The 23,620-nt window shown below is 31.2% G+C and overlaps 1 protein-coding gene and 1 non-coding gene across 4 annotated transcripts in view; both read left to right on the top strand.

Annotated features, from left to right (window-relative positions):
* The first annotated feature begins 10,538 nt into the window (after nucleotides 1–10,538).
* Nucleotides 10,539–23,620, top strand: part of LOC125065374 (sushi, von Willebrand factor type A, EGF and pentraxin domain-containing protein 1) — a 61,592-nt gene continuing 48,510 nt past the window's right edge. For 2 of the 3 annotated variants that reach the window (XM_047672942.1, XM_047672941.1), the window contains exon 1: nucleotides 10,539–10,722. The gene's annotated coding sequence lies outside the window, so the exon portion shown is untranslated. The remainder of the gene's footprint in view (nucleotides 10,723–23,620) is intronic. The other variant, XM_047672940.1, reaches the window with a different exon arrangement.
* On the top strand, nucleotides 13,976–14,048 carry Trnar-acg. The gene has a single exon. It is a non-coding gene; the product is annotated as a tRNA-Arg (tRNA).

Genomic DNA, 23,620 nt, shown 5'->3' with positions numbered 1-23,620 from the left:
TTAAAATAAATTTGTCGCTGATATAGTGAATCAATGAACCAATTAAAATGTATAAAAATCAATGATGACGTCATGTTCACCGAGCAATCCCTGTCAAATCGTCATAGCAGTTATGAACATGAACCAACAAATTATTAGCTATATATTTATTACAAGATTTTGGCTTGAAATATATCGGTTCCTTAGTTTCTCATATTCTCAAACAACACTCAATATGGCCCTTCCGAGTATTTTATTTTATTAGTGGATACAGACATTTGTCACATCGTCTCGTAATCATCTTTCTCTAGGTCGGCGATGTAATAAAAATAGGATAGTAGTATTAGTTCATATCGACTTTAACCCGATTACTCAATTTTTTATCTCATTTCTACAAAATGGGGTTGAAACGTTTGTGAAATGTAGATTATAAAAGCATATGTAAACAAACAATCACCATTTTATAGTGTGAAATAGCTACAACATCAACATTCTCTTAATCACTCCACTTCTCGTAATGCTTTATCATCATGGTGCTTTCCTACGTAATTCACTTAGTTCTATAACACGAATTACAATGCCATCTAATGTTTTACCATACAAAGAGCAGCATACACTACCCAAAAAACTTAAATAATATTAAGTATAATCAATCTATACGCACATCAATATACAATACAACAAAAAATATTTATAATATCCAATAATTAGTAAAACTAACAAATAAGCTATATAATTTATAATGACAGTAATAATTCCTTTACAAAAGCCACCTTAAAATTGTCGTCGCTGTAAGGAATTCTGTAAACTCATTAGCATTTTACTCCTAAGCGAGATAAGGATAAAGAGCAAAAAAAACCGCTTCAACGGAGAATAAAGAAATGCGAAGTAAATATTCAGTTCCGATAATAATAGATTCCAGCGAACATGCCTTCGTACCTTTAAATTTGCCGAGAATTTCTCAGTTATGCTCGATACGTTTTTCTTTTGTATTTTGACAATCTAATCTCTGTATGTGCCTGAGGAATGTCGGTTTTAATTTTATAAAGTCCTGTATAATAAACACTGCATTATATACGATATAGGAAATATAGATATTATATGATCTATAAATATAAAAAAAAAATAGGCATGTCTTTATAAACAGCAATTAACTAATGCCCAACCGAACCATCGGCTACGGCTTCGGTTTCGACCTTGACCACTTCTTTGGAAGTTTTAGTCGAAGCCAAAGATTTCTAGTAAGTGCCGAAATTGAACGAACTATTACGATTTACATACGATTACGGAATAAGGAAATTATATAAGATAGGAAATTAAAAAAAAAAGAAATTTCATTGAAAAGTTCTCGAGGAAGCTATATGCATAAATATTCTGAACTTAACTTCAGTTAATGTGATCTTATGATAAGTTAAATGATTGTAACCTGTTATTGGCAAAACACTGAATAATTATAATATTATACTTACTTATTTATTACTTTGATTTTTAATTTACAAAAATGTCCATTTTATTGACCAAAGCTTGGAAAGAGTCTGAAAGTAATATTTGCTCCTCAAATTTCACACTAATTGAGAAAAATTGAAATTCACTGCAGTTGTTAAATTACTTTTTATGTAATAAATATTTCAATTTTTATTATTTTTATGCGTATCAAGATGACCACCTCGTTGTTTATATACAGTAAACATGAACTTAAAAAAATATCCTTATTTAACTCTTAGTCAATCTTGAACTGAATTAATTAACATTGTTAAACCTTCGGCTTTAGTTTAGGCTCAAGATTGCAGTGATAGCTGATTAATTGTATTCGGCTCCGGCCTGAAAACGACCTTCGGTCGGACACTACTGTTAACTAACCTAATTTATGCGACACGTTGAGTTACGTTTTTAAAATATCTAACTATTGTTTTGAAAACACTTTTGCATTAAAATACTAGCTACATAATTTCAGCCATTTTGTGTAAAATTTTGAATGGTTGAAATATTTCATTATACTTACTTTCTTTATTTTAAAATAAGAGCCTAATTATTTATCACTAAGTTTAACGCGCCGTTTAGGGATTCGATATCATAGAACCTTTGACAAAATTTCACCTTTTTAGGGTCAGAGATTTGGTCTGTTTAATTTATCTTATTTTGATCCTATCATAACAGATGTTTTTTTATTGGTAAATAAGTAATCCTAAAAAATAAATAAATATGCTTGAATATTTGTTTAAAAGGAGGAAAGAGATTGATTTGAAATTCTCGATAACAACCGAAAACGTAGGCGAGTGAAGCAGCATAAGCTAGTTGAAGCTGTGTATAACATTCTAAATCCAAATCACGAGTTCTAATTGGAAGTCATTTCTTAATTTAAAACACTTCGCAATTCAAAAATAAATCTGAATTAATTGTAATAAAAATTTCAATGAACCGCTTAAAATAATACCGATTAAAAATAAAATCTACGACTTCTCTCTTGCGTTGGTTGTAAAGTTAAGCTCATAACAAATCAAAAAGTTTGAAATTTGTCAAAACGATCCATCAAAGAATTGAACGGGTTAAATTTCCTAGAATTTGTATGATTTTATTCCTTTTACGTTGTGATTCTGTTAAGAGTATTATCCCATCAAAAACATAAATGTAAAAATGAGAGCCAAGTTAAATATTATGATATATACCTTGGTTGTTGACTTCAACGACAAAAGAAGTGAGATCTAAATTTTTGCCAAGTTAAATAGCCCTTCTGAAATTTATTTATAACTACATAAAATAGCATTTCTTCTTATAACTTGGGATAATATGTTGTTGCCTAAGGTCTGACTTGGCTAGTTCTCATATAAGAATTATATTATAGCCTTCGTAAGTTCTAAGCCTTTACAAATGAATTATAAACACAAATTAAGCACGCAAATATTCAATGGTACTTGTCTAGATATGAACTCGCAATATCTGGTTAAGATTCATGTTTTCTAGTGACTGGACCATCGCAGCTCTTAATGTACGTATATACTAACTAAGCAATACTGAGCTGTCCTCCATTCTTCTTAGATGTTCTGAGTTATCATTTGTTATTTTAAACACAAACTACAAGTTGTGTTTATAAACATATAAGAACTAGCCAAGTCAGACCTTAGGCAACAATATATTATCCCAAGTTATTAGAAGAAATGCTATTTTATGTAGTTATAAATAAATTTCAGAAGGGCTATTTAACTTGGCAAAAATTTAGATCTCACTTCTTTTGTCGTTGAAGTCAACAACCAAGGTATATATCATAATATTTAACTTGGCTCTCATTTTTACATTTATGTTTTTGATGGGATATCACTACTTTTTGTATATAAATTATTAATAGGTACTTATTAATAACAAAATTAATACCAAATGGTTTTTGTTAAGCTATTCTATTTTCCTACGTTTACGGGGTGTAATTGTCTTTTTTTTGATACGTTCTTATTTTTCTTGTAGGTACCTCTGAAATGTTCGAGTGAATTGTCCATTCAGTGTCAGGATTTTTTTTACGCGTTTTCTGTTTATACTTAATTTGGCCAAGTAGGGGTGGTATAACGTGCGCAGACGGTTGTACTCTACAATAGAGCTCTCTTGTGTCTTGATTTGAATTGGATCTAAATTGATAAGATGTACTCCATCTAAGGTTTTAACTCTAGAGAGGCCAACGTAAGCCTGCTCTTTACTTAATATAGAGGAGCTTATGTCGAAAAGAGCACCGTCAAGGCGAAGGCCTTGTAATTTGTGTATAATAGTAGAATATGCTAAGCAAATAGAGAATTATTTCCTTTGAACATATATGTACATTACTTAATATCTGTAACTTGGTTTTGACTTCTAGTTCGCAAATTAAATTATGTTTAAATTGAATTGTTATTTTACGTGCGCTATTGCTGTTATCGACGTCCCCAATGTACCTTCTCTATTTTTCCATTGGACCCATTCATCAGTCCTTTGCTGACATCAGCATGCTTGCTCGATACTGTTCTTCCAAGCAATAAGGATCCCCGTTTGTAGCGCTAGAGTACAAACTTAAATCATTCCAGTTACGATATACATACTCTACTACAATCTCACGAAACCTATTTTATTGTTGTATACTAGTATACTCAAACAAAAAATATGCAGTCGAATAGACTAGGCAGTTTCCATCGGAAGGTATTGAAATAATTCTTATGAGCGCGGTTGCCACTCGCTCAGACACGTCCGCGGTAAGGTTTAATCGCAACGCTCCTAACCCGCTGCTCCGGCGTCGCGTCGCGCGCCGTGTACCGAAATGCCTATTATTATTATTTTTTTAAGTATAATTATTTAGCACCATTGATGTGCGCTAAATGCTAGTTAATAACGTAATAAATACGAAAGTCCCCTATACTCATATAAGTACTAAAACGGAAATATTTGGATTTAAAAAACTTAAGGGTGGTATTCAACTTGTTATATATTCACGTGAAGACCTTAAAATTCACATGAAGACCGGCTGTCACAAGTTTTGATTGCTGGTTCTTACATAATTTTTTTATTATTACAGTTATTACAGGAACTAAGTATATAAGTGTTCCTATAGACCCAATAAAATGAAAAATTATAATAAAATGATAAAAAATTACCAGTTTCAGATTTTTTCCTTTATATTGGCCTAATTATCTACCTGCATGCCAAATTTGAACTTTCTAGGTCACCTGGAAGTAGGATATAGTTTTGATCTATAGGTCAGTCAGTGATAAAAATGACGATTTTTAGACGTTAATATCTAAATAACCATTTGAGATGCGTTTATGAAATTTGGAACACATATGTATCTCGCGAGTCTCAATATATGAGCCAAATTTGACACATCTATGTCAAATAGTTTTTGAGTTATGAGGAGGTCAAAAGTGGCTCCAAATGGTTCGTGTAATATTACACACGGTGCTACTAGCCAGTTCTGTTACTAGAACTTGGCTGACACGCTACCGCGTGTCTAGACCAAACGCTCGTTTGACTGCTTGATTGCTTGCTTTCCGTTTGTACAAAGCGATAGGTCTTACGCTGTACGATTTTAGACAATGCACATTGTGATGTGATATTTATAGATAGTATTATATATAGCAGGATATGAAATACCTCCAAAGTTAATACCGATATATATTAAAAAATATATATTCTTGGACCTTTGTCAATAAGGAAATTACTAAGCATATTAACAACATCAAATGCTGTTAGGATAGATCAACTTGAAACTGAATTTATGTAGCAGTTCGTGTACAGACAGAAAAAAAACAGATTTTTTTCAAAACTAGTTTGTTTGTCTTTAAAGTAACGTACACAGATAGAAAGGATAATATTAAACAAAAACATCAGCTGATCCTTTTAAATTTTTTATAGCACAGATATTTGGTTTTTTTTTAATTACCAGCTTATTAATGTATGCATTTTACAAACAGATCTCGTCTAGTAGCACTGTTTGGTTCAATGACTATGTTTTAATTCAATGTTTAAAGTGTAATTTAGCGAATTTTTTTTTTTAAATGCTTAGAAAAATAATTTTGATAACGCTGCTGGCGTCAGTTAACGTCAAACGGCGTTTCATTTCAAAAGATAAAAATCTATATGTTGCACAAAAAATAATAAGAAATGATATAATTATGTCAATTTTATCTACTACTATACATTTGAAATAGACATATTTAAGGGTTTGCTAAGTAAAGCTAAATAAATTTATATATTTTTAAATAGTTTGCTAATTCAATTGAAATGTAAATAAATGAATCGTGTTAACAATTGTAACTATCATATTATTAAATAAATTTTAATCAATGTTAAATGATTTCTCTCTTACTCTTATAGCAACGAATATCTGAATTAAGTTTTAATTATTAAAATTGGCATCAAAGACGAACTGCGGTTTACTAGGTTCGTAGGGGTATACATAAGCATCTTTACATACGTATATATATGTATGTTCATAGATGCAGGACCGATAAGGACACGCAGACATCTTTTAAAAACGATATATAAAATTCAAATAAAACTATCTATATATATAAAAATTAATTGCTGTTCGTTAGTCTCGCTAAAACTCGAGACCTGCTGGACCGATTTGGCTAATTTTGGTCTTGAATTATTTGTGGAAGTCCAGGGAAGGTTTAGAAGGTGAGTAAGTATGATAATAATGCTAGGAATTTAATAAAAACAGCTTTGTTTTTCCTTAGAAAGAGGGATGGTCGATTATCATTGATTTTCGATGATCCTCGATGTTAGACAATAAAACATAGATGTTTTAAAATTGATTTTGGTTTATTTAAAACATCGTTACATCTATTTCTCAAATTTAATAATTTCTTCCCTTTAGGACGACGTAAAGTTTACAAAAAAACACCGATGTCATCAATTAACATCGATGTTTAGTGCGTTTAGTTTATGTCATAACATAGTAGTTTAGTTTATGTCATTATCGACGCCGTAATCATATTTTTGCAACATGGTAACCAACAAACCAACCAACAAATAGATCGAACCTTTATTGACGATTGATTCCTCTTATGACAAAGAGTGCATTCTGCATCCTTCTATCCCCCTATATATTATTATACTCTTTGCTTCTATCTTTGTGAGTGACGGTTACTACTACGTGCGCGAGAACTTTTTTTTACTTCGGTGATCCTTTGCGATGTGCTCTTTTTTAACTTTTGTGATAATGACACTTTACCGCAAAGTGCGCGAGAATTTTTCTTACTTTGTTTACGATGCTGAGGAGAACATGAGCTGACTTAGGTCGTCGCAGTCAATTAAATATGCGAAGAGCTACTTCACGTGTTAACCGTACTAATGACCAGAAAGAAACAGATCGAGAAAATAGTCGTATAAAATTAAATGTTAGTAACATAATTAAATTTAAAGATATCGCAGACTCAGTGCTTCTGTGATTTTAAAACGATCCTGCATTCCACTGTGATCCAGCAATAGATTATTGTGCCGAAAAATCGGTAAAAATTGGGGAACATTAATTAGTAAATATTGTAAGATGTTACAATACAGTGGTGAATCTGCTGGGTTATGTTGTGCTGGAGGCAAAGTAAAATTGCCACAATTGGTCGCACCACCAGATCCCTTACGCTCTTTAGTTTCTGGAATGAGAAATGATTCTAAACTCTTCTTGGCCAACATTCAAAAATATAACAGCAGTTTCCAGATGACATCATGCCCACTTTCAAGTTATTATGCTATAATAGTTATGCTATAATATTATGCTATAAAGACTCATGATCCGTGAAGGTGAAGTAAATCTTATTACTATCATATTCTGAGGTGCTTTTCCATCAGTTTGCAGTTGACATTCATGTCAAAATTGAGACTTAACGATTGACATACATCCATTTGAACAAAAGACAGAAATCAGAAAAATCAGAAAAATACATTAATTATAAATGCTATGAAACAGTTGACCCAAAATTGCATGCAGTAGTTACCAAACACATGATACCCATGTATCTATCTGTATCTAAACTCTGCAAGGTCTATCTACCTTGCAGAGTTTTCAACTGTATGGTCGACGGCAAGTGTTCCAAGCGATTCCCAAGAGACCTGATTGCTGAAACCATCACGGAAAATGATGGATACTCATTGTGTCGTCGGCGATCAGTTGCGGATAATGGTCGATTGGTAGTTGTGAGGGTAAAAGGACAAAATGTTGATGTAGACAATCGTTGGATTGTGCCATACTCGCCAATATTGTCCAAAGCTTTTGAAACTCACATTAACGTAGAACATTGTAACTCTGTGAAGTCTAAAGTACATATGTAAATATGTTAGCAAAGGTAGCGATATGGCCGTCTTCGCTATAACCGATGCAAATTATGAAGTATCACAGTACGCTATGTAAGTAACAACGAAGCAATTTGGCGTATCTTTTCATTTGTGATCCGTGAAAGACAAATACAGTAGTCCAAAAATAAAATATAATAATAAATTATATATTAATTACATGTGTAATATATAATTACACATGTAATTAATTGAAAATAATAATAATAAAACCTCATTTATATCAAGCATTTTTTTTATTAATTACGAATTCCTATTGTTTGTTTGAAAATTTATTTTATGCGAAAGTTTAGCTTTTTTATTTATCGATTATGGCAGTACGAAGTCTGCCGGGTCAGCTAGTATGAAATAAAAAAGGAGTTATAACATGATTAACTAGTACCCGCAAACTGCTTTTCTGCGTTTAAGTTTCTCGGTCCTTGGAAGTCTCGAGACATCTTGGAGTGTTCGTTGTGCAGTTCTCATCAGCCAAATCATCTACCACCTCTTTGGTCGATGCCTCGTTATCCAATAATCTGCCACGAACCTACAATACAGAAATTATTTACAAACACATATATTTATTATATATAATTAAATATATAAATACAGCAATATAAAGATCAGTCTGTCTAGTAACATATAAATATATAAATAAATATATAAATATTGGACAACATCACATACATTACTCTGATCCCAATGTAAGTAGCTAAAGCACTTGTGTTATGGAAATCAGAAGTAACGACGGTACCACAAACACCCAGACCCAAGACAACATAGAAAATTAATGATTTTTTCTACATCACATTATAATAATATATTCAACTATATAATATGTTTGAGTAACGTTCACTATGAAAGGGCGCGGACCGACAATTTTCTCTCAGACTATGTAATGAAATATACATACATACGATACAGACTATAGCCATCCTCCAATAAGCAGATAGAGTATTATAACAGTACCATAATAAGCGAATGCGAAGTTTTGTGTTAATACAGAAAAATAAAACTATCAAACAAAAGAATATTAGTATGACGTATGATGAATATTGATTCATAACTGAGCTAAGATACAAAAATAGGATCCACTTGAATCTGGCAGCGCTTTGAAAATTACTAAGTAGTTCATACAGAGCATTATCTTCTTCTTTTGGGTATTTTGTTTTTGAAGTTAGATATCATTACTTAGAGGTTCACATAGATTATTTAAAAGACAAAGAAGTTGGAAATTAATGGATCGATGAGTCGTAGTCGTCGAAACTGTAAAGTGAAGTTTCCTTTACATTGTTGTTTGTTAAACGAAACTTCGTTGTCACTGTGACCCAGAGTCTGACGTCATCAGCCTTGAGAGAAAGTGCCGCATACTTGTAGAGCCCAATTTTGTGTTGGTAATTACTACTCACATCGAAAGTTACTCATTCAATGAATGCACTATTACAACTTTATTAATCAGTTTAATTATAAGATGTTTTATACCTACATGTCATTAACGTAATATAATCGAAAATAATCCTATTCTTCGGGCACTATATATATTCGCGGGTTAACGGACTATCACCCCAAAATTCCACCTACGTAATTTGTGTTGATACGTCATTATGTACGCAGATATTGTGAAGGAAAATGATAGAAGTAAATCTGCATGACTGTTTCAAATGAAATTCCACCAAAAGTATTAGACCCGTAGTGAATAAGGATTGTGGTATAAGCTCGAAATCCCTCTCCTTGCCACGAGAGTTGCTACATATAATGCTAACTACTTCTGTTCTTCGTGGTTCTATGTTATTATGATCTAAATTATACGTATGAGTCATATAACTGACCCATTTAGAATCTACTTTGTAGAAGTATTCTTATATGAAATAGATTTCTTACACCAATTTATAGTCTTTTCGAATAATGTATGTACCTTTTAAAATCTAAACATCGATTGAAGAAGGATACAAAAAAATTTTGCTGTTAATTTAATAACAGTATTTATTAATTACATAGTAGCTACATCGTTTCAAATTGCAGACGAAAAATAAAAAATAAATGCCGCCGAATTGAAAAGGTTGAAATAAAGATTGAAAATTTGTATAAAAGTTCATTATTTTTGAAAATTTGAAATCAATGTTTTGGTCTATGTTTTTTGGAACATTCATCATCAGTGAGAGCAAATTGGGGTTAAAGGTTATAATAAGTTTGCCTTTTTCAATGTTTTAAATATGAATATCGGTGTTTGGGTTTTATATTTGTGATAGAAAGATATTTAGTTGACTAAAAATTCTGGATGTATAGTGAGGAAGCTATTCCATAGAATTGTGTATTTACTGCACTGCAGATTTTTTTGGTTGTGAGGTTACACAGATAGTGTGCAGTGATCGAGATAAACTAAGGAAATGAGAGGCAATGGAGATTACCGAAAAAATTGTAAAACTTTAGAAAAATTGTCAGGTTTCTAAATAATATTTCCGGTGAAATTATATAAGAAGGAATTATCGATGCAGTTTTAATGAGATTTAATTTACCCGCTATTTTAATGAAGATAACTACAAAAACTCTTGTTTTATGTTGTAAAATGTATATTATGTGGGGGCAGGCCAAGTCACCTGCAGACCAAAACAAATTTAATTTTTAGAATACTGTTTATACAGTATAACAATCTTAAAAAATAATAATACTGAACCTCAACGGTATACGATCTTGCGTACACATACACATACTAAAACTTGCAATAGTGTGCCTTGTCATGACGATAGTCTCATTCTTACCTGCGCGTGCGCGTGTCGTCTCAAAGAAAGCCTCAGTTCTGACCTGGCGGCCGTCGAGACCGCACCGGCCTGCCGACAATGCGGCAGACTTTGTGACTCTAGTGTGGTGAGTGTGTTACAGCACAGTGTCCGTGCGTTAACCCCAACCCCTGATAGTGTAAACCGGATTTTATATTTGGAACGCCCCGCGGCGTGCAAAAAGGTTTGTATTTTTGCATGTATTTTATAGTTTAGACTTAGTGCGCGCTCAACCGAGTGTTAATTTAAGGTAATGTGAAAGTTTCAACGATCGATCGCCGAGTTCGAGGAGTCAGTAGTGTTGACATACTTTTGGTTCAGGTGTGGTGTAAGCAGGTGGGCGCGCCGCTTCGTCAGACCGACCAAAATTCCAATCTTGTGAGATAGCTTTCGGATGGTTGAACAACTTTCTTTCAATGATTTTATTGCAAATATAATTTATGTCTGTTTTAATTATAATTGTTTATATTTTAAAACACGCTTTTTCAATGCAATATCAGAAATATTTATTAAAATGTTTGCGCCAACGTCATGATAGGGAAGACATCAACGCGCATAAGTTTCACGTTCTTAATGTATTCTGATGATATCATGGAGTACAAAAAGTTAACGTTCAACAAAAGGCGGACTTCCTGTTAAATATGTCGTAAAATGTTGAATTATAACATTAAAAAAATATATATGTCTGAGATATTTTTCTTGTTAGTGGGTTTGTTATCAGTTTTTACTGTAGGAAAGCGACTACACAAACAATGCCACGACTCGTGATCGGTAAACGAGGACAGTGGAGTGCATGTTGCGTTGGGACGTAACCGGTTGTATCCTGGCGGCTTTATCTGTACGGACTTCATAAAAATCGTCTTCACTCTCCGATTTTCAATTTCACAACGAAGCTGACTTATGTCCTTTTAAATGTTGTGAGTTGTATCTCCACAATAAAACTATCAGGAAAATTGCAAAATGATATAAAAATTTAAACAGGCATTATTTTACGAACATCAAATATCATTTGCAACTAAATGGTTTCCGTATTTCTACTATAATATTACAACTATAAACGTTGACAAAAATCGTTGTTTATGATAAATAGTCAAAAGTCAATAAACTCAAATTACGGTTAACCTGAGTTCATAAATAGTAAATATTAAATACGATACAAACACTAAGACACTTCCAAGTCCCCAGAATGGCTTAACAACAGGCGACCAGTCGTGCGGATCGCGAGTAGCCCGCTAATTACGTTATATTGCTCCATCGTGGCCGCATTATTCTCCAACACACGTTATTTATTCAAAGCTTTGCATTTCTAGCCTTCCTAGACTTTGATGGTACTTTATTCAACCATCATTAACTTTTAAATAGCTCTCAGCTTTAGAATGCTAAGTTAAATATTCGTAATTCCCGCTTGGAAGGTTTTGCGCGATAGCTACTTAAGTTCATGAATTCTGTTCAGTTATTATATAATCACAAAAGTATAAATATTATCTTTAAAAAAATATATATTATCTAAACAAAATTCATCCTACTGAAACGTCCGAAGCTCTTACAAAAACAAATTAAAAACATTACTAATCTGGAAGCATGGGTTAAGTGGATTTAAGCAACGTGCAGCAACGGTATTCGTTTTTTACATTGCTGCCTTTTGTCTACAATTTAGTGTACTCGAAAATCCAGAATAGTTTTTAACCAGACTTCTTTGTTTAAATATAAGTCTTGCTAATGAGTTGCACATATTTTGTAACTTTTTAATTACATTTCTTTTTCTTATTTAAAGGTTTTTTTTATTACGTTAATTTCTTAATTAATTCATCAACGTAAGGAAAAAAATCGAAAGAAAAATTATGAAAATATATAAAGTATTTAATCTAAATATATGTATTTATCTCTAAAATAAATGAAGTCGAATTGACTTAAAATTATAACAAAAATATATATACCCACAAAACAGATATAATTCTAAGTAAATATTGAATATTAAAGATCGGTGAGATGGAAACGAAATCTCCTTATAAACCTTTGCTTCACAAAGTAAAGGGCCGGTATAAATATTTTCGAATAATTTTGTAAATTAATCCCTTGTGATGAAGGTAAATCCCCTACCATAAAAAAGCGTCACTTCCCTTTTACTCGAGCGTTGTAATTGTACGCTTGCTTTCCCTATTATCTCGAAAAATATATTGCTAATTGGAATTTTCACTTGTTTATGTAAAGCTCGTATCATCATAATATGTTACTAAAATTATAAAAATCGCTGTACAACCGCCTTAGACACGACGAAGATTCTAAAGGCATTTTCAGTTAAAGATAATTTTAAAATTTATGAATAAATTCTCAAATCGTTTATTAACATACATCGATAACTGTAGTGTTCACAAGCGTTCACATCTTCAGTACCTATTCAAGTAACATAAAATTTTAATTATAGTAACAATGATTGTTTCAAAATTGTTTATTCAATAAGAAACATTAATCTTTATTTCAACCACATCAAGAATTTCAAAGTCGACAAAGTTAATTCCTGTAGGAGTTTACAGACAGAATAATTAGGTTGGCTGAATTGGAAACCTAAGCCTTACGTTACGGTTCCCGCAAAACCTTGTTCCGGAACACATCTTCCATGAGAGCTCTTTTTTATCGTCGCTTTTAATAGCACCGCTAATTATTTCACTTCGTCGACAATGTGAACTTAAAAGTAAAATTTTCTTTAATACATTCTATTGTAAGGTACATATGAATAGACGTTTTAAGAGCTCGTTATGATTATTAAAATAGTTAAATAGGATAAAAATGAAAACAAAAGAAAGGAAAGTTATAAAAATAATTAATGGTTTTATTCAAATTGAAAAATCGTCACCTGGTTAATAGTTGTTAAATTTATAAAATGTTTTTTTGTCAATTAATAAATTTTACTGACTTCACTGATGACCTTTCAAGTTCGAGTTGTATATAAACTATCGAACAAATGAGAATTAGACAAGCATATATATAGAAGTATTCTAACACAACAATACATGCGTCCGTTACATTCATTCATAACAAACGTAAACTCTAACATTAAAATACTTCAAAGTTTAAATTGACCTGTACGTTACGTCTCTACCCAGTTATAAAATTGTAGAATGTCAATAATTCGTGATTACGAGGTTTGTTTTGCTTATATAATAGTGTGAATACCGCAAAACGAAACATCTGTCGAAGATGTGCTTGCCAACGGTTACAAATCCGTTACCGCGAAGGAGGTCATGCGCCCGCGCCGCTCCGTCGTAGTCGTCGCGTGCGCACTTTCGACGAGTATTAGCTAGCGCTTGCTGAAATAGTGATAATAATTGCAGTCACACGTATACGAAGTAGGCAATAAGGCTATTGTTATATTTGATATATATTTATTCTTTATATTTAAGCTGTAACTAATCAGCTTTTTGAAATATATCTGCAGTGGTCCTGTGGCGCAACGGATAACGCGTCTGACTACGGATCAGAAGATTCCAGGTTCGAATCCTGGCAGGATCGAAATAATTTTTTTATATCAATTTTATTACATTAGCAGAAAACTTTTCTGTAATTTTTACATCAGTACAAAATTAATCGCACGACATAGATTTCTAAAAGGAGGAACACACAAACATGCTAGACGATGAAAGATAAAACGCGGATTTATTTCCTTTTTCCAAATACTCTCACCTATTATTTTCAAATTGCACCAATTAATAAACGAACATGCGACAGACGTATAAAAGCAAAAATTGATCATTCTTCGTACACTTTTTGAAGCGCAAAGTGCACAAATGAATAATCTCGGTGATTTTCAAGTCTGTCAACTAGGGCGATTTCTAATCTTACATATGCACTCTATGACAACGCACTAAGATTCAAATTCGATTGTCAACAAATACTGTGCGGTTATACGGAGGCATCTAAACTATCTGGCACGGCATAAATTTTCTTGTCTAACTGGTTTCTTGAATACCTATTTAAATTTTTAACGCAGAATTTGTAAAATTTAAAGATTTATATTTATCTAGCTAGCAATAACTAGATGCTTAAGGAATGTAACTTATTATTATCATATACGGTTTTACATTGACACAGTATCGTTTCAAATATACATAAAAATCCCGTTTTTAGTGTAATATGCATGCAAAAATAAAATCAATAACGTACCAATTTCAAAATAATATGAATGACGTTTAATGATCATTAGAATCATGTTATTCAGTAAAAAACGCCTGTTTTACATGAATGATAAGAATATTTATTAATTTAAATATTCTTTACAAATCATTAATCCCTTATATTTTTACGTTTCTGTTTTATATCAGATTGTGTTCGACATAAAACGTTTTCAATTACACATTGACAATCACGAACGAACCACATGAATATATTTTATTACCGCTATTACTTTTATTGGTAAATGTGTCGAAATTATAAATCCCTTACAATTGCTAAGCGTAAACGATTAATCGAATTATATATTTCGATTCATAAATTAATTACTTTTATTGATTAAAGAATTATTAATCTTTATAGAATCGATTTTACTACCGTTGCAAAGAGAATACCTTCAGAAAAAAACTAAGTATTATTAAAAGTTATTTTATGAATCATACCCCAAAAAACAATATTATTTGCTACTGTTCTGTAGTATGGTGATGTCCATGGTACGTTTTCCTGTGAACCAACTCTTCACCTACATACCTTCATTTACATTCGTGGCAACATACGCATTTAGGCACAGCTAAGGAATCTCTCTATAACGGTCAGTCAGGTTATACTAATCGTGTCACAGATCTAAATAACGTTGAATTAACATCTTTTACAACCTTTATTTAATTAATAAATTTTAAATTAGTTTTTTTTTTTATTTTAACATAAGAATTTTTGTGGATTTTAATCGTTGTTTGTAAAAACGACGCTTTATTTTATCCAAATTATAAATAAATATAGACTTTCATTTCATTTATTACTTCCTATTTCGAATTTTTTAATCGCCCCGAATGTTCAAATAATCTAAATTTTTTACATTTTCCAAATCGCCTGATTTCGAATCTGTTTTTATAAAAGGATTTTATGTGTACGTACGTGCCTGTTTTTATTCGTTTCGAAGCTGCTTTACAGAAATTAATAACATAAAAATACTGATTGATTGATGGGCTTTCAATAAAAAATATCATAATACGGATAAACAAAACACAAACAATGCACACATTCCAAAATAATTCACCTATCTACTAATTCATGAAAAAAAGCATATGACCGACATACAACAACAAGTCAATCGGCCTCTAAAATAATTAAATTTTGCACAGAGTTATTTTTTCGAGTGCAGGAAGTATTATTGCATTAGGAATTTTTTTTCATAATTAATCTCTTATTTAACATTAACTCTCCCTTTGTGGAGCAGGTTTGGAGCTTATTCCACCACGCTGCTTCAATGTGGGTTGGTGGAATACACATGTGGTAGAATTTCATTGAAATTAGACACATGCAAGTTTCCTCACGATGCAAACCTTCACCGCCGAACACGAGATGAATTATAAACACAATTTAAGCACATGAAAATTCAGTGGTGCTTGCCTGATGCACGCGTTCTAACCACTGGGCCACCACGGCCTCTCCTATAAAATTAAGTTAAATGGGGAATAAAAGTTTGAATGAAAATTTGTCACTTGTGATAGCAATCTGAAAATAATTATTAAAAAATGTGTCAATGAGGTTAAAACAGACTACTCGAAACTTGTAAGACACAAATGTGTTAATTAAACGTTGTAGAGTTTTGTATAATATTTTACAGTACTATTAATTGGAATTAAAATGCATAGCATTAGTCATGTTATCAGACAGATTAGTCAGCAGATTAAACGATTTTTAATAACTACTTAATAACGTTTCAATGACAAATTCGATTATAAAATAATTTCAAATTATTTACTTGAAACTGCTATAAATATTTTAGAATAGGGTCACTTGAAACAAAAAATCATATCAAATTTCTTTATTTAAAATCATCATGAAAATAATGTGTTAGTAAAGGCAGAGCCAAGACGGCCTAGTGGTTAAAGCATGAAAATATTATCTAATGAGATTGTGGGTTCAAACCCGGATATGCACAACAAAGTTTTTACAAGGAACTTTATTTATTTTTTAATTATAATAATATGTGTGTCAAATTACCACGCTAATTCTATCCAAAAAAAAATATTTAAAAATGAAACCTAGTCGAAGCGTAACCAGTTTTTCTTTGATCCAAATACAGTGTAGGAAGTATATTCATTTCTGTCAAGTTTTTATCAACTATAATATGTCTGGTTCAGTCACTAGTCCTCCCCTTCACTCGAGTGACCTTGCCTCCACGCAAGGCTTGCTGTCGTTCACCTCGGAAGAATGCGACCAATAATACAGCCTGTTGACAATATATATACATAAACGAAACTATACAAGTAAGTTGAGGCAGATGTAGTCGAAACGATCGGATAACATCTTTTTTACAACCTGTAGTGCTCGTGAGTCTTTAAACGATATCGTTATATGAAAAACGAACAAAACGAATTACAAAGAAAATCATATATCTCAAACCGTATCTCAATAATGAGGAGAAATCTTACGAAGAAAGTTTTACTCATATCCATAATATAAACATTAGTGTCAAATAATTTTAGACGACTTTATTGTAATCTTTTGAATATTACATTAAGATCTTATTTTATAATAACACTATAGTTAGAGTTCATGATACGCATACATTTGTATTTTAATTGTATTGTATTATTTCAATATGAGTCGACCTCTAGCTTAGCTTGGAATGCGGTGCCATATTGCTAAATGAACCGCCTCTACTGAATAACAAGTCGCTAATAAAGCTACTTCTATTTGTTCCTTCAACTAATTGAGAAGCTAATACACGTTTGATATAAAATTTGGTTCGGTATTAGGTATTTTTTAATAATTATTAATTAAATAATATTGAGCGACGAAATATGTTTAATGTTTAGAGTAGGCTCTATATTGTCGTTGTCGTTATAAATAAATTTGATAAACCTGTTCCGTTCGGTATAATATGTATCAAATACGAAAAGATGCTTTATATGAATTCATATTTAATTAAAAATAAATGAATTTTAATTACTTTAAATGTCACCGTCGAATATAGAGATATATTAACGTTTAGATTTTAAACAACATACATAATTATTTATCTATTTTTTTTTTAATTATATAGTGGTCTGGAATAAATATCTTCAACACAACTCGGGCCAAGCTTGCCTTTAATACTAAATTATTTTGACTTTTTATATGTAATTTATTAATAGTACCAAATAAATACGTACATTGTAGAAATACATTACTTGAAAGGGTCTTTTAAAATTAATTATTATTCTATTTCTGAGATGAAAGCATAGGTATATCATATAACGCCTCCGAGCTGAACACAAAGGGTTACAACATTGCTTACACGCAAACAAGCTGGTTTTCATTGTGTACAATATACATAACAATAATCGACACTGTCTAATCACCGACCTCAAGGCGTTATTGCACAAAGTTATTCTAAACCTTACCCACACAGACTCGCACCTCGCACACCGCTTACCGAAACCGCATAATTGGGATTTGCGGGTATTGATATAAATTATCTGTTTATTTTCGATTACACAGCAAAAGCAATCATTTCTGTATACATTACTGATATTTCAATCAATATTATTTTTATATATTTTATAGTTACGAAGAACAGAATCGACTTAGTTATCGTAATGCAATCATTTTCTTTTCAAAGAAATCTAGGCCAAGAATAATAGTAACAGAATAGTTACAATAAAAACTATCAATTTAATCACGTAATATTTATAAAAAAAAACGTAAATGACATAAGCGACACAACCCTATTATTTATTTTAGCAGATAACTGATTTCTAAAAGGAAGTTTATACAAATATTCTCACGTATGTAATAGATGGAACCTGCGACTAGAGAGTACGTGACGTTCATCTTACATACGTGTTGTGCTCACAATACTCATTCTATTTTCAAATATCAACATAATTTTATTCTCTTTATTAGAATATTACTCAGTATATATTTGTTTTTTTTATTTTCAAAATAATCAGCTTTTTGAGTAATCTTAATAATAAATTAACTAAAATAATTTCAATTAGTATTTATCTCATCTGTTATGAAAGATATTTAAAAAAAAAGAATAATATTGTTCAGACGTATATTATTCAAAATTTTGTTATTAAATTAAAAAAATATAAATATTTTTTTGCGGCAAGACTGAGATATATATGTAGTAGAGTAATAATTAAAATTAATATTCGTAAATAAAATGCCATTATAAACATAGAATGAAGATTTACAAATTTATTTAGATTTTTCATTTGATATAATTTTTAATATAACAAATATAAAAAGGTTGCAATCGTATGTTGAAATAGAAATAAAATTAAATTAGTCTTATTTACAAATTACTGAAAGACTTACTAAACTAAGAGATGGCTAAAATATCTCATGAAACCACTTCAAAGCCTAGCACGCTATCAAAAGCAATTCGAACCCTCTTATTATAAGGTTGCTTCGCTGGTCGCTAATAATTTAATCTACTTTATTAAATCTATCTTATCAGATTAAACAGAGTTGATTTCATTTGAAAATTATATAAAATTTCCCTATCGCTTAGATATCTAGACACTATACATTATTCGTATTGCTTCGATATCTACCAAACAATTTATTGATTTAAAATGTACACATTTCATTGCGTCATGTTATCGGCATGAAGGCATGTAAAAATTTAAGCCAAATCTAAGCCTTGAGATAGAAGTTCTAAAGACATGTTTATTATTCCTGTTTCGTCCGTAAGCTATTGTCAGACAGTGGACAGAATAATAAATCTTTGGACGAAGCAATACATTAAAACCGAACATCATATCGCCACTTTCTAGTGCTGAGGTAGAAAATTATTTCTCTCGAGAAATGTTTTAAAATAATATTATCTGGTGGGCTATTCATAACTGAATAAACCGACATTTTATTAAAGAGATTTTTAAATAAATACTTACTACGATTTCATAAAAATCCCCCGGAAAGAAATGTTTTTATACCGAATTTCATCTGTCGCTTTCATTAGCTATAAGGTTGTATATCCCGAGGTTAAATCCCCAGTCTGTTTGTTTAGACTCCCAGTAGAAAAGCAAGTAAAGCCTAAATCCTGCGCTTGAACACCATTCGGTTGTGTCCGATTTCCCGTCCTACTGGAGAATAATTGTAAAGGAATAGTGAGTGCACTTGTTTTCTTACCTAAATGTGATTTTTTTTGGTGTCAAATCATTTCAAAAACATATATGGATAATTATGACTGTACATGTACATACATATACTATACAGAGGAAAAAGTCTAAGGAACCTAGTCACAAAACTAGTATTGAGGATTTCGAGCGCCCTTGATAGAGACCATGGTCATTAAAAGATACCTCTAAGAAGAGGTAGACACTAAGATGTTGTTATCATATAAAAAGGATGATTCAACATGTGTGACTGCAGGCACAAAGGACAAATGTCTTCGTTTTTATTGTTTGCAGAGCACTGAAAAATTAAAAACACGTAATAAATCTTTACCACTAATTCTATGTCAATTCATACGGAAACCGATATGACTTAGAAATTTCTTGTGATTGTACGAAAAAACAAGAAGCTGTCGTGAGAACTATTAAACACATCATAAGTTAACTTTCCCGCCTACAAGTAATGTATTATTTAAAAAGGTCATAATTTTAAAATTGTACAAGGTATTATAAGCTTTATTAAATGAACAAAACGACGATGATGGTGTGAGTGCTATGATGCAAAGTCACAAAGCGTGACCTTTAGCGTGGGACGCGCGACATCTTGCCATTTGATAGTGACCCCTTCAAACCAGATTTCATCTACGTAAATCTAGTCATATTCATTAACTATTTATATTCCTGAAGGAGTACGTATTCTTATATATTATAAATTTATACCAAAACTAAATTGTTACCATATATTTTTTAAATATTATACATATATATTAATATATATTTAAAAAATGTGTTCTTTGCTTTGTCTGAGTCAGCTCATGATAAATTCTTGAGTTTAAAAGTAGGTATTAAAATAAAACAAAGTAACAGTACAGTGTAATAAGTATAAGTCAATTTAAATTATAAATTTCAGTCGATAATATTTTTCTGCTCTGACTCATATTGTTTTATTACGAGTACGAAACTTTAATGTTTATTTAAAAAATATCGCACATCTTCACGCGATTCACCTTGACCTTTTTAACTTTACTGAGAGGTTGCAGATTCTAGCCATACCGGTTGAGCCGTTTGAATATAACGAATTTTATATTATTATACTTTGTTCATCAAACAGATTGATAGGAAACAATAATTTATTCGAAATATATGTTGAATGTTTGAAAGTTAATCATTAAACGTCAAATTTTATCAAAGGCTGATGTATCAAAGATAAAATTTATTAGGGGAAAGCTCTAATGATTAATACTTTACCCTTACTGAGTTCCTATTATAAGAGCAAACAACGATTCAAAGTTAGAATTATTATTGAGAATTCCTTTATAATTATTAAATTTACCTTTATAAAATATCATTGCTCACCATACTGGATATAGAATTACCGAGCTTATACTGAAGAGAATAAGAGTAGGTTTCCTATACATAATACCTGACCACATAATACTAACGATATATATAAATAAGATTGGTATGTGAAAAACCAGGCTCTTAAAGGACACAGTGTGAGTCAGTTCAGTTGCGTCATTAATGTTTATTTATATTACTTTGAATATATTATTATTATATTAAATATACTAGTGTAATATGACTACAGTGTGCGAGTGAGAAATCGATATTTAAAAAAAGTTGTTTTCACAAATCTTTTGGCGCCTTAAGCGGATTTTATTGATTATAGTACGTAGTGTCGCGTTCTATGATCAAATGTTGCGTATAACCAATAACTCAAATAAAGAGAGAAATACAGAACAGTATGTTTTCGATGAATAAATATAATAATATTATGTAAATGAAAAATTACTCAACATAATATAAAAACGACAATATGTTATACACGTGGAGCATTGGAGCATTGGAGCAGCGTGGTGGAATATGCTCCAAACCTTCTCCTCAAAGGGAGAGGAGGCCTTAGCCCAGCAGTGGGAAATTTACAGGCTGCTAATGTAATGTAAATGTTATACACGTAATTTAAAAATGACAATAAACTACAAGATCTTAAACTAAACTACATTATTACATAAAATTTTCATTACAATTATATATCTCAGTTTAAAAAGGCGATAAAAAGAAGTAAAACGTTTATTTTATCAAATGATAAATAAAAAGAAACCAAAACTGTTCGTCAAAGCTTCGTGCAACGTCAACTGGCTGCGAAATAATTCGTAACTACAAAGTATACAGTGAAGGTACTGAACAATGCTATTGTCAACAAAACCAAAGCTAGTGGACGACAGCGACGACCGAAATTAAACACAAAAGTACGCTAAACGTAAAAGTAAAGATATCTCGCTTCACAAAACACGAACCATCGTTTTGGGGCGTCGGTCTCGTTAGTCCCATTCAACCAGTATCCGCGGACTTTAGAAAGGCCTTTTTGTTACTCATTCTTCTGTTGCTTTTATTAACGCCTCGCTCGTCCATCGGTGTAGCTTTTAAATAGTATGCACTGTTTTTCTGCAATGCCTAATGAATGCCGTATTCATGCAAAGCAAAATAAAGACGCGACAGAATTGTTAATTGGCTAAATAACAAACTCGAAAAGTTAGCTTACGGATGAAACGATATATCAAAAGGAATATAGAATACCAACTACACAGTATAATAATATATAAATTAAATTATTTTTACGAATTTACGTAGGTATTGATATTTCGTTGAATAGAACGTTGGCTTTAGAAGATCATAAATGCGAAACAGGTTTGCCTTCACGAAAGGTTGGAGATACCTACGTGTTCAAGAATAGAATTTTAAACCTCTAACCTAAAGTATGCAACCTTCGTTTATCTTTTCATATGACTATTTCATGTTTTGCTCTTTTATCTGTTCAAATTCATGAATAAAATTAATTATAGCATTACAATTTTAAGCGACGTAAAGCATTTTAAAGGTATATTAATTACAAAAATATGTGCTCGTTCATTCAAGGATGTCGGATATAAGGCTTCGGTGACTCATCGGTCAAGTCGAGCAGGTAATTTTTTTTATTCGGCTGTTATAATACAACACTAAACGAGGGAATTCCACGCCGGTACCGTAAATAATGAGTGCTTTAAAAAAATCAGGTAACAAAAATTATTATTACAATTTAGTTGGGAAGTCTTTCTGAGTAACCTGGATGTTATCTTTTGTGTATAATAGTTACAATGTTTCGTTTCCTCTGCTTAATATATTTATCCTTTTTCACAGTCTTTATATTTATAACTTAATTTAATTTAGTTAAAATTATTAAAGTAATCATTTCAATTTAAATGTTTTGAAATTAGTAAAAAGTTGAAATTTGAAAGTAGTAATAGGTATGTTATTATATGTATATATCATAAATCAATAAAAAACTCCTACTTAAACTAAAAGATTTTATTATCAATATGTTATTTCAAAATTATTCTTGATTTAACACAAAATTTTCTAATAAAATGTTTCAAGTACATATTATGTATAATAATAATTTAAAATAAATGCATTCCTTTTTTTTGGGTTATGTTGGATATACATATATAATTACGATATTACTCAACTTCACTATCTCTTCTTACTATAACTTTTACGATATTGCTTAATATTATAATTTAATGTTAACAATTTTATATCTTTCATAGCAACACTTTTATAAGGAAACCGTGCCATAACATCGGAAACGTTTAGTGTCATTCAACCTGCGACAGTGGGTACGTTTTCACTTTTACCATAAAAATATAATTCCGCAGTGCGCCTTGAACAGCAGGAAAATAAGAGGTGAAGTAAAAACGCTTACATCAACGATAGAATAACGCGGATGGTTACGCCACACTTAAGTGCTTTTCATACGAGAGT

The sequence above is a fragment of the Vanessa atalanta genome, chromosome 7, assembly GCF_905147765.1.
Source record: "Vanessa atalanta chromosome 7, ilVanAtal1.2, whole genome shotgun sequence".
NCBI classification, from domain to species: Eukaryota; Metazoa; Arthropoda; class Insecta; order Lepidoptera; family Nymphalidae; genus Vanessa; species Vanessa atalanta.
The sequence above is the reverse complement of the archived record's forward strand: the minus strand, read 5'-3'. Positions and strand labels throughout refer to the sequence as shown.